Raw genomic sequence first — 10,798 nt, forward strand, 5'->3', positions numbered from 1 at the left:
TTGCACTCCATTCAGACTCTGAGAGATCATATTGACTTGCTGAGTCAATATTTTGTTCTAAGCCAATATGGCATTCAAAGTATCAATTTCAAGAACTCCCTTTTTCATAGGCGTCCCATTATTCACAGGATTCCTTTCAGAGGTGTACATGAACTGGTTATTTGCAACCATGTCAATGAGTTCTTGAGCTTCTGCAGGCGTTTTCTTTAGGTGAATGGATCCACCTGCAGAGGTATCCAATGACATCTTAGATAACTCAGACAGACCATCATAGAATATATCCAGGATGGTCCATTCTAAAAGCATGTCAGAAGGACACTTTTTGGTCAACTGTTTGTATCTTTCCCAAGCTTCATAGAGGGATTCACCTTCTTTCTGTTTGAAGGTCTGAACATCCACTCTAAGCTTGCTCAGCTTTTGAGGAGGAAAGAACTTGGCTAAGAAAGCCGTGACCAGCTTATCCCAAGAGTTCAGGCTGTCTCTGGGTTGAGAGTCTAACCAGATTCTAGCTCTGTCTCTTACAGCAAAAGGGAAAAGCATGAGCCTGTAGACTTCAGGATCTACTCCATTAGTCTTAACAGTATCACATATCTGCAAGAATTCATTTAAGAACTGAAAAGGATCTTCAGATGGAAGTCCATGAAACTTGCAGTTCTGCTGCATCAGAGAAACTAATTGAGGTTTCAGCTCAAAGTTGTTTGCTCCAATGGCAGGAATGGAGATGCTTCTTCCATGTAACTTGGAATTAGGTGCAGTAAAGTCACCAAGCATCCTCCTTGCATTATTATTATTTTCGGCTGCCATCTCCTCTTTCTGTTCGAAAATTTCTGAAAGGTTATCTCTGGATTGTTGTAATTTAGCTTCTCTTAATTTTCTCTTCAGAGTCCTTTCAGGTTTTGGATCTGCTTCAACAAGAATATTCTTGTCCTTACTCCTGCTCATATGACAAAGAAGAGGGCACAGAAAAAATACTAATAATAATATGGATCCTTTATACCACAGTATAGAGGTCCTTGTGTTAGTAGAAGAAAAGAAGAAAATCTGAACTCAGAGAGAGAGAGAGGGTTCGGATTTTTGGTGGTGTGAGGAAGAGATGTTAGTAGATGAATAAATAAATAGAAGGAGATGAGGGAGAAGGAATTTTCGAAAATAATTTTTTGAAAAAGAGTTAGTGATTTTTGAAAATAGTTTTTGAAAAATGTTAGTAATTTTCGAAAATTAAGATTTAAAATTTGAAATAATTAGTTAATTACAAAGAAATTTTTGAAAAGGAGGGAAGATATTTTCGAAAATTAGAGAGAGAGAGTTAGTTAGGTAGTTTTGAAAAAGATAAGAAACAAACAAAAAAATTAGTTTAGTTAGTTGAAACAAGTTTTGAAAAGATAAGAAGTTAGGAAGTTAGAAAAGATATTTTGAAATCAAATTTTTGAAAAAGATAAGATAAGAAGATATTTTGAAAAGATATGATTGAAATTAATTTTGAAAAAGATTTGATTTTTAAAATCACAATTAATGACTTGATTCACAAGAAATCACAAGATATGATTCTAGAACTTAAAGTTTGAAACTTTCTTAACAAGTAAGTAACAAACTTGAAATTTTTGAATCAAAACATTAATTGGTGATGTTATTTTCGAAAATTTGATAAAAATAAGAAAAATATTTTTGAAAAATGTTTTTAGAATTTTCGAAAATAACTAAGAAAATTGAAAAGGATTTGATTTTTGAAAAAGATTTTGAAAAAGATAAGATTTGAAAATTTGATTTGACTCATAAGAAACAACTAAATTTTAAAATTTTTTGAAAAAGTCAAATCTAATTTTCGAAATTTGAGAGAGAAAAAGAGGGAAAGATATTTTTTTTATTTTTGGAATTTTTATGATGAGAGAGAAAAACAAGAAAAATGATGCAATGCATGAGAATTTTAGATCAAAACATGTGATGCATGCAAGAATGCTATGAATGTCAAGATGAACACCAAGAACACTATGAAGATCATGATGAACACCCAGAACACATTTTTGAAAATTTTTTAATGCAAAGAAAACATGCAAGACACCAAACTTAGAATTCTTTAATGCTTAGACACTAAGAATTCAAGAATGCATATGAAAAACAAGCAAAGACACAAAACATGCAAATGCAAAGATCAAACAAGAAGACTTACCAAGAACAACTTGAAGATCATGAAGAACACTATGAATGCATGAAAATTTTCGAAAAATGCAAGATGCACATGCAATTGATATCAAACTTATAACATGACTCAAGACTCAAATAAGAAACACAAAAATATTTTTGATTTTTATGATTTTCTAAATTTTTTTTTTGGATTTTTCGAAAATTAGTTGAAAAAGGAAAATAAGGATTCCAAAATTTTTAATATGAATTCCAGGAATCTTGCATTCTTAGTCTAAAGCTTCAGTCCAGGAATTAGACATGGCTCACTAGCCAGCCAAGCTTTCAATGAAAGCTCCGGTCCAAAACACTAGACATGGCCAATGGCCAGCCAAGCTTCAGCAAGATATCAGAATATACTGCTCATTACTTATCAAATATGTAACTTGCCTCTATGATGATGGTTTGGAAGCCTCAGTCCAAAAGAATTTAGACATGGCTTTGCAGCCAGCCAGGCTTCACATGCTTCATGAAACACTAGAATTCATTCTTAAAAATTTTGAATAATTTTTTTTTTTCGAAAACAGGTGAGAAAATTTTTGAAAAATTTTTTGAACAGAAAACGAAAAGAAAGTTACCCAATCTGAGCAACAAGATGAACCGTCAGTTGTCCAAACTCGAACAATCCCCGGCAACGGCGCCAAAAACTTGGTGCTGTTGCCGGATCAAACTTGGCACTGATGTTACCGGACCAAAAGCTTGCCGAAAACTCAAACAATCCCCGGCAACGGCGCCAAAAACTTGGTGCGCAGAAATTGTGATTACACTTTAATTATGTAAAATTCATCGCTCTTTCTTTCCCTGGTAATGGCGCCAAAAATATGATGCCAATACCATGGTTCACAACTTCGCACAACTAACCAGCAAGTGTACTGGGTCGTCCAAGTAATACCTTACGTGAGTAAGGGTCGAATCCCACGGAGATTGTTGGTATGAAGCAAGCTATGGTCACCTTGTAAATCTCAGTCAGGCGGATATAAAATAGTAATGGAGTTTTCGAACATAATTAATAAAATAGGGATAGAAATACTTATGTAAATCATTGGTGAGAATTTCAGATAAGCGAATAGAGATGCTTTCGTTCCTCTGAACCTCTGCTTTCCTGCTATCTTCATCCAATCAGTCTTACTCCTTTCCATGGCTGGCTTTATGTGATACGTCACCATTGTCAATGGCTACTTTCGATCTTCTCTCGGGAAAATGATCCAAATGCCCTGTCACGGAACGGCTAATCGTCTGGAGGCATCACTTGTCAATGGTTTCATCTTATCCTCTCAGTGAAAATGGTCAACGCACCCTGTCATGGCACGGCTATTCATCTGTCGGTTCTCGATCATGCTGGAATAGGATTTACTATCCTTTTGCGTCTGTCACTACGCCCGGCAATCGCGAGTTTGAAGCTCGTCACAGTCATTCAATCATTGAATCCTACTCGGAATACCACAGACAAGGTTTAGACCTTCCGGTTTCTCTTGAATGCCGCCATCATTCTAGCTTACACCATGAAGATTCCGATTAAGAGATCTAAGAGATACTCATTCAATCTAATGTAGAACGGAGGTGGTTGTCATGCACGCGTTCATAGGGAATGATGATGATTGTCACGTTCATCACATTCAGGTTGAAGTGCGAATGAATATCTTGGAAGCGAAATAAGATGAATTGAATAGAAAACAGTAGTACTTTGCATTAATCTTTGAGGAACAGCAGAGCTCCACACCTTAATCTATGGAGTGCAGAAACTCTACTGTTGAAAATACATAAGTGATAATGGAGTTCATTGGTCTCGGCCCCAGAGGGGAACCGCAGTAACCAAGACTACTATGATCCAAAGATAAAACTCAGGATGTCTAATACAATAGTAAAATGTCCTATTTATAATAAACTAGCTACTAGGGTTTACAGAAGTAAGTAATTGATGCATAAATCCACTTCCGGGGCCCACTTGGTGTGTGCTTGGGCTGAGCTTTAACTTTCCACGTGCAGAGGCCATTTGTGGAGTTGAACGCCAGGTTTTGATCCATTTCTGGCTTTCAACTCTGGTTTTTTATCCCTTTTTGGCGCTGAACTCCAGAATTGGGCAGAGAGCTGGCGTTGAACGCCAGTTTGCGTCGTCTAAACTTGGGCAAAGTATGGACTATTATATATTGATGGAAAGCCCTGGATGTCTACTTTCCAACGCAATTAAAAGCGCGCCATTTCGAGTTCTGTAGCTCTAGAAAATCTACTTTGAGTGCAGGGAGGTCAGAATCCAACAGCATCAGCAGTCCTTCTTCAACCTCTGAATCTGATTTTCGCTCAAGTCCCTCAAATTCAGTCAGAAAATACCTGAAATCACAGAAAAACACACAAGCTCATAGTAAAGTCCAAAAATGTGAATTTAACATAAAAACTAATGAAAACATCCCTAAAAGTAACTAGATCCTACTAAAAATATACTAAAAACAATGCCAAAAAGCGTATAAATTATCCGCTCATCAGTCATTATGGGGCATCTCCAAGATATAAAAATCAGTGGAAAATGTAAGCCCTTTAATGTTCACTAAAACATCTTTAGCAACTCTAGCCACTGTAATAATGCTTTTATCTGCTAACACAAAACGAGCTGCCGACCTTTTTAAGAGAGGGAGCCTCAGAATATCATATATAGACAAAGGCATTATACTAACACAGGCTCCTAAATCACACATGCAATAATAAATTACTACTCTACCAATAGTACAACTAACTATACAAGGACCTGGGTCACTACACTTCTCAGGTAATCCTCCCATTAAAGCAGATATGGAACTACCTAAAGGAATAGTTTCTAATTCATGAATTTTGTCCTTATGTATACATAAATCTTTTAGAAACTTTGCATATTTAGGTACTTGTTGAATAACATCAAAAAGAGGAACGGTTACCTCAACCTTTTTGAATATTTCTACCATTTTGGGATCGGGTTCCAGTTGCTTCCTGGGCTTCCTTGCAAGTTGTGGAAAGGGAATGGGAGTAGTGTTTTCTGCAGTGTCTGCGCCTTTTGGTGCTTCCTCTTGTGGTTGCACTTCTTCTTCTTCAGCTATGTCTTGTATGTCCTCTTCTTCTTCGACATCTTCTATTTCTACTACCTCTTCAGCTGAGGCATGTTCTGGTGAGCTTGGCTCCTCCTGATTCCTCTCCTGCAGTGTGGTTCCAGACCCCAGGGTGATGGCATTAATGCCTCCCTTTGGATTGGGTAATGGTTGAGAGGGGGATTCCAGTGGAGCTTGAAGGTTGGTTATTGGAATTTTGCATTGATCCAATCTGTGAAACAAGAGCTTGCAAAGTAGAGTCAGACCATTCAGACTGGCATTAATGTTATTCATAATGTTATTTTTCATGGTCTGTTGTCTCTGCTCAAAAGATTGTAGTAACTCTTCATTAGGAGATAAAGAAGAATGAGTAAATTGAGAGGTCTGCTGTTGGGTATTCTGTGGTCCTTGGAATTGCCTCAGGTGAGGTGCTCTGTAAAGTTGGTTCTGCTGTCTTTTGTTGTTATTATTCCACCTCTAATTTCCCTGATTATCTCTGCCTCCTCTATTATTGTTGTCCCTCCAATTCTGGTTAGAATTGTCCTGCCATCCATGGTTATTATTTCCACCTTGATTGTACCCTTGGTTGGGGCGATCATAGAAGTTATGAGTGGATGCCACCATGTTGTCTTCCTGTTGGAGTTGCGGGTATTCATCAGTATAATGGCTATAATCAGCATAAATTCTGCAAACTCTTTGTGGGACTAACTGTTGGCTTTGCTGTGCTGGAGAAGGTTGAGCTTGCTGAACTTGTTGTTGATTCAATTGCATCTGCTTCAGCAAGTTGGTCATCTCACAGATACTCTGAGTTAGAGCAGCAGTCTCTCTGCTAGAGGATACCTCTGCAACGGCTTTTGAACGGCCTTGCTTCTGTCTATGGTTCCTAGTAGATTCAGCTAAGTCGCTGATCAATTGCCATGCCTCATCAGTGGTCTTGTACTTCTTCATAGACCTATTGCTAGAACTTTCCAATGTGGTTTTATCTTGGGGCCTCATGCCCTGTGTGACATAACTGAGTAACACTATCTTGTCAATCATGTGGTGGGGGCATGCTTCCAGAAGATTATTGAAGCGCTCCCAATATTCAAAGAGAGTCTCGTTGTCATCTTGAACAATAGTGGAAATATCTTTCCTTAGTTTATCGGTAACTTCAGATGGAAAGAATTTCTCCAAAAACTCTTTTCTGAGCGTATCCCAGTTGGATACATTTGCTAGGGGTTGAGTGTAGTACCACTCTCTTGCTTTTCCCTCAAGAGAAAACGGGAAAGCTTTCAGCAGAATTGAAGTTTCATCTGTACCATCTCGTCTAACAGTAGAACAGGCTGCCTGGAAATCTCCCAGGTGCTTGATAGGCTCTTGAGCAGGTAAGCCATGAAACTTGGGCATCAAATTGAGCAGTGCGGTCTTTATTTCGAAATCTGTAGCCACCGCTGGGTGATGCGCTTGAAACGGTTGCATTGTAAAATTAGGGGCTCCTTCCTCCTGGATGGTAACTCTCCTAGGTTCTGCCATGTCGTCTGCACGTGAATCAACCGAATCAGTAGAACGGGAGTTGGTTTCTTCCTCAAGTTCACTTTCAGATCCGCCCTCAGAGCAGACTAACCGACGCCGAGCTCGCCTTATTCGTGAAATAGTCCTTTCAATTTCAGGATCGAATATTAGCAAGCGCGAATCAGGAAGTGAACGCATCATTTGATGAAAAAAACAGGCAGCTCATAGTAGCAAAATAAAATAAAATGCAAATAAATAAATTCTAATTAATAACTTTAGCACTCTATTGCAACTCCCCGGTAACGGCGCCAAAAATTGATGCGGGCAGAAATTGGTGAATTAAAAATTATTAGAATATATGCATTGCAAGTATAGTTCTTAACTCGCCAGAAATCCACCGCTCAATTTAAAAAGGTGTCACAGAAAATTGAAATTTAAAATACTGGGAGTATCAGTCCCAGGTCGTCTCCCAACGAGTTGCAGGAAAGGGTACTATTTTATTAATTAGATGTTTTTGAAAAGGGTTGAGTTGAGTAAATAGGAAATTAAACTGATGAAATTGAATAATGTAAATAAAAGCCTTGACTGGGAGTTGATTACATGGAAGTCTTATTCTTGATGGAACATTCTTAAGATTAGTTGACAATTGAGAGTTATTCCGTTTAGTTATCCTTTACTAAGTAAGGGAAGGTAAAACAAGTTGGAATGCTGTTCTATTCACAAGTCCCAATCCACTCTGGGGAGGATTGGTGTCAGGAATTAGAGGGCAATCCAACAATAACCCAATTACAATCTTTCTCTTGAACCTTTCAACTCAAGGGTTTCTTTCAATCAACTCCCCATCAAGTTAGGGAACTACTCACTCATTGTAAAGGTAAAATTCGTAGCATATGAAAAGGAATTAAAGAAAGACATTGTAAATAAAAATTAAAAATAAAAGTGATCCTTGTATTAAATAATCCTAAAAATATTCCAATGGTAAAATTAAACAAAGCAAAGAACATGGAAGAGTAAGCCAAGTAAAGAAAACGAACTAGAATGACGAAGTCTTGATGAGGTAATAGCTCTTCTCAATATCCCGATGCAAAAAGCTAGAGAAAACTAAAAATCCTAAGAACTATGAATGTGTAGAGAGAAAACCTAGAGGAGGAGTAAAACTAGATCTAAAACTAAAATTGTGTAGAATGAATGTGTCCTTGGTTTTTGCATGTTCTTTGGCTCTAGTCTGCTGTTCCGGGTCAAAAACTGGGTCAAAATAGGGCCCGAAATTGCCCCCAGCGAATCTGCAAATTATGCAGATCGCGCACGTCATGCGATCGCATCGCTCATGCGGACGCGTCATTCGCGTTTCTGCTTTGCCACGCGGACGCGTCGCCCATGCGGCCGCGTCACTCGTGCTATTCCATGCCGCGCGGTCGCGTCATTTAGGCGGCCGCGTCACTCCAAATTGCTCTTTTCTGCGCGGTCGCGTCATCCATGCGGCCGCGTCACTTCTCGCTGGTCATCTCCTCAATTTCTTGTGTTCCTTCCATTTTTGCAGGCTTCCCTTCCAATCTCCAATTCATTCATGCCCTATAAAGCTTGAAACACTTAACACACAGATCACGGCATCGACTGGAATAAGGGAGAAATAAAATACATAATTAAAAGTCTCTAGGAAGCAAGTTTTCAACCATAAAACATCTTTAGGAAGGAAATATAATTGCATGTTTATTTAATGAATAAGTGGGCAAAGATCATGATAAAACCACACAATTAAACACAATATAAACCATGAAATAGTGGTTTATCAAGCGACTAGAGCGGATACACTTCCGGTGAGGGTTCGATGCTCAATTCCTTGTTCCCTACTTTCACGAGTTTTCTTCTTGCATGTTTGTTTATACTTCATTTTTTATATTTGAATTGGTGGAGTTTATGAATAATCATACTACGTTAGCCCTGCATGTTCATATGTGTTCTTGGAGATTGATTTACTTTGAATCAAGTAGGTAGAAGTATTTTGCATTTAGTTGCATGCATGTAGATAGATGCATATAGTTTATTTGCATTGAATAAATGTTCATACCCCATTTCTTGCCTTTCTTGGTTTAACATGAGGACATGCTTAGTTTAAGTGTGGGGAGGTTTGATAAACCCCAATTTTGTGGTTTATCTTGTGTTAAATTCAAGGAATTTAATCAACTTATCTCACATTTATTCACTAAAATAGCATGGTTTTGTAATTTCTCCTTAAATTGTGCTTAAGAGTGAAAACATACTTTTTAGGCCCAAAAATTGATAAATTTAATTCACTTTAATTCTATTCGATGCCTTGAGATGTTTGTTAAGTAATTTCAGGTTTAGAAGGCAAAGATTGGGTTGAAGAAATGAAGAAAAAGCATGAAAAATGGAGAATTCATGAAGAAATGAGATTTTGGAAATCTGCCAGCGACGCGTGTACGTGGCCCACGCGTGCGCGTGGGAAGAAAATCTGACGGTGACGCGTACGCAAGACCCATGCGTATGCGTGACAAGCAGCACGTGACCAACTTAAGTGCAATACGCTGGGGCAATTTCTGAGCTCAAGGAGGCCCAAGTCCAACTCATTTCTGATGCTTTTGAACCCAAGAATTGTAGGAGAATGAGAGGGGGGAGAGTAGTGACGGGTGAAAAAATGCCGGTTAAGAAATTCTAATAAAAGAAGCGTTGTGAGTACAGTCTTAACCGACGAAATTCTCACTCTCAATTTAAAAGATGTCACAATTAAGAATGAAAACTGGAAGTAGAATTTCCAGGTCGTTTCCCAACGAGTTGATACAGCAGTGTAAATTATTGATCAGGAATTTTCTAAAAAATTTTTAAGGTTTGAGGATGGAAAAATAAATAACTGAAAATTAAAGCAATGAATAATAGCAAGATGTGTTATGTATTTGAATTAAAAGGCCTTGGCTGAGAGAAGATTAATTGAAGTTTCTATCCTCGTTGACTTTTCCAAGTATAATAGTAAAAGGTTGTACTACCACTCAGTTATCCTCTTGCAGTTGCAAAGGAAGGTCAAGTGGGTACACTAACTCTGATTCACAAGTCCTAATCCCTTCCTAGGAAGGATTAGAGTTAGTGAAAAGTGAGTTAGCCAACAATCCCCAATCACAAATTAATACTTGAGTTTTTCAACTCAAAGGGTCCCAATTAGTGAACTCCCAAGCCAAGTTGAGAGCTTTAAATCATATCATGAATGCCATTTTTCAACAACATGAAATACGAATAAATAAGAGATATGGTAATTAAAATAAATTAATAAAAGAACATTTTGATGCTGATAATTAATTGAAGGAAATCAACAAGAAATGGAATTAAATGTAAAAATTGTTCATTGCATTAAATAATCCCAAAATTAACAATATCCATATATGACCACGAGCAAATTAAATGGAAAACAAAAGAGTAAAGTAATAGAAAAGCAAACTATAACGATGGAGACTCCAATCGAAGATAGAAGTAACTCTCTCAATATCCAATCCAAAAGCATAAAACTAAAATCTAAGAACTCTAGGTGAAGTAGTGTTTTTCTCTAAGATTCAAAAATTAAAATTAAACTAATAAGTCAATGTGAATGTCCCTCGAGTCTCTGCTTGCCCCCTGGCTCTAATATGTGTTTTGGGCCAAAAACTGGGTCCAAAACAGCCCAGAAATCGCCCCCAGCGTCTTCTGTAATTGCAGCACGTGATGCACGTCACGCGTACGCGTCAGTTATGCGTACGCGTCACTGGTCTTTTGCGCTTGTCACGCATACGCGTCGCTGTATGATGCGCCAATGCATGCGCACGCGTCAGGCATGCGTGTGCGTCGATCCTCGCTGCTCATCTCCTTAGCTTCTTGTGTTCCTTCCACTTTTGCAAGCTTCCTCTCCATCCTCTAAGTCATTCCTGCCCTATATAGCTTGAAAACACTTAACACACAGATCACGATATCGAATGGTATAAAGAGAAATTAAAAATAGACAATTTAAAGGCTTAGGAAGCAAGTTTTCAATCATGGAACAAAATTAGGAAGAATTTGTAAAACCATGTAATTTGTATGAATAAGTGTGCAAA

The 10,798-nt window shown here is 37.9% G+C and overlaps 2 non-coding genes across 2 annotated transcripts; both read left to right on the plus strand.

Annotated features, from left to right (window-relative positions):
- The first annotated feature begins 300 nt into the window (after positions 1-300).
- LOC148576555 (small nucleolar RNA R71) lies at positions 301-408 on the plus strand. The gene has a single exon (XR_015903508.1). It is a non-coding gene; the product is annotated as a small nucleolar RNA R71 (small nucleolar RNA).
- Positions 409-6,263: 5,855 nt separating this feature from the next.
- LOC148576556 (small nucleolar RNA R71) lies at positions 6,264-6,371 on the plus strand. The gene has a single exon (XR_015903828.1). It is a non-coding gene; the product is annotated as a small nucleolar RNA R71 (small nucleolar RNA).
- The last annotated feature ends 4,427 nt before the right edge of the window (positions 6,372-10,798 follow it).

Source organism: Arachis ipaensis, chromosome B1, assembly GCF_059453495.1.
Source record: "Arachis ipaensis isolate K30076 ecotype BB chromosome B1, ASM5945349v1, whole genome shotgun sequence".
NCBI lineage: Eukaryota > Viridiplantae > Streptophyta > Magnoliopsida > Fabales > Fabaceae > Arachis > Arachis ipaensis.